The sequence below is a fragment of the Rutidosis leptorrhynchoides genome, chromosome 5, assembly GCF_046630445.1.
Source record: "Rutidosis leptorrhynchoides isolate AG116_Rl617_1_P2 chromosome 5, CSIRO_AGI_Rlap_v1, whole genome shotgun sequence".
In the NCBI taxonomy this organism is placed as follows: domain Eukaryota; kingdom Viridiplantae; phylum Streptophyta; class Magnoliopsida; order Asterales; family Asteraceae; genus Rutidosis; species Rutidosis leptorrhynchoides.
Genome location: NC_092337.1, coordinates 379892810 through 379894861, shown reverse-complemented (window position 1 = coordinate 379894861; position 2052 = coordinate 379892810). Strand labels below are relative to the sequence as shown.

General features: G+C 33.5%; 1 non-coding gene across 1 annotated transcript; it reads right to left on the bottom strand.

Moving 5' to 3' along the window:
- Positions 1–1683: 1683 nt before the first annotated feature.
- On the bottom strand, positions 1684–1784 carry LOC139850981 (U6 spliceosomal RNA). Its single transcript, XR_011760349.1, has one exon. It is a non-coding gene; the product is annotated as a U6 spliceosomal RNA (small nuclear RNA).
- Positions 1785–2052: the final 268 nt, after the last annotated feature.

Here is a 2052-nt window from a genome sequence, read left to right as displayed (position 1 = left end):
TTTTTTTCGTTTTTTGAAAAAACTTTGTTTACGAACATTATAGATTAGATGAAAATATGAACATTTAAAAAAGACACTTTGTGATGAATGTCATTATTTTGGCGGAAAAACGCTCGAAGAAAAAAATAAAAACATTAAATGCATTGAATGTTTTGCTGCTGAGTTTATTTGCATCGTTTTGTTTTCATCTTGTGTGAAGTGTTTTTTTCGAATTTAGCCCGATTTAGAGTTTAGGGTTTAGGGTTTAGAGTTTAGGGTTTTGGGTTGAGGGTTTACGTTAGAGTCTAGGGTTTAGGGTTTTGGGGTGAGGGTTTACGGATATGATTAGAGATACAAGTTCAATTTTGACCCATTTGTTTTCAAGTTGTCTATAAGGTTTTATATTCTCTCTGACATGGATAAAATATAAAACGTTCTAAATTTGAAATGGGTCGAAACTCCACTACCGTTTTGACCCGTTAAAGACCAGCTTGACCCACCCAATTCGTCTCTTTTAGTATAAATAATTTGATTCTGAGTTTTTTTTTGCTTCTTGTAGATTGATGAGTGGCTCGAGTGATGAATGATATAAAATGAGGTGATGAATGATAAAAAACAAAATGAATGATAATAGGAGGTATTGAATGATTAAAAACAAGATGAATAATAACTTTGTGAGTGATAAATGATATAAAATGAGGTCATGAATGATAAATTTTTTTAATCATTCATCACATAGTTTTCACAAAATGATGTGGACTAATAAAATGTATATCTTTTTTCCTCATTGTTTTCTCTCCTTGGTACAACTTTTGTTTATAACTTATTTTATACAAATAGTCCGAGCATGTATGATGTATCATTACTCTTTAAAGTTTTACCAAATTATAAGTTTGTTATTTTGGGGTTGGTTTCAGTTCTTAATGTTTCAGGGGTCTCGGGTGGCTATGTGGGTGTCGATTATTCGGCCCAGTCTTTTGTTTTAAAGCCTTGCAGCGTTTTTGGTGTCAAGGAGGGTGTCTTTCGGTTTCGGGGGTTATTGTTTGGCAATTAGACTTTATTCAAGAGGCGTTGGCGAAGTCGAACACTCTGTATTCACCTCCTGCTTGTGTTAATAATCTGGGGTCTATCCGGTTAGGAGACCTCGGTCCAGGCTATAACGAAGTTCGTGATTTAGAGATTTGGAAGATGTTGCCTTGAATACCATTGCCTTGCATGTTCATGAATTGTTTCGTGATCGACACATTGAAGATGTGTTGCCCAAACCCGATCCGAATGATGGTGAGATGTTTCATATTCGGGCAACTTCAATAATTAATCGATATAGGTAAAATGATTGGGCTGGGCCATTGTAGATATTAAGCCATTCGAATGTATGGCTATAGAATATTTTTTAATCTACGTTTCCAACCAATGAAAATAAAAATAAAAAATGATTGTTTTTTACTACTTTTCCCATTATAAAAAAAAAAATTCGAGAATGCGCAAAAAATATGCATAATTATATATCTCGAGATACATATTTTCACTTATTATCAGTAGTAGATTTGAAATATTTCCAATGATAATTCTAGTTATTTTTGACTTGCATCTTTCAAGTATTGGTATAATTTTTGTTGCTCTTTGGCTTTTCAAATTCTCGTCAGTTTCGTACGACATTCATCTCAGGATTATTTATTAAGTAAACTTCTACAAATACTCTCACTTCTTTTAGACCATTTCTCGATTTATGAGTGTCATCTTTGAGGAAGGCCATCTCAATCTTCTATGATCGTTTCAATTTTGTCATATGTCCCCGAAGGGACTCTTCAAATACTCTTGTAGTAATCGTATCAATCAAGGACGAAACTTTGTAAGGAAAGGGAGGGCCTTTGCCCCCACCTCCCACAAACAAAAATGAATTTCGTAGCCTGCTAAGTTACAAGCAATTGAGCATTTAAATCAACTAAATTGGAGTTAGTATTAAGAAGATATGCTGAAAACGGTGATAGTTCGCAGAATCAACAAACCTTCACACCATTTTAGTCACAACTTTTTTATATGGACTCTAATTTAGTTGATTTAAAATTCAAA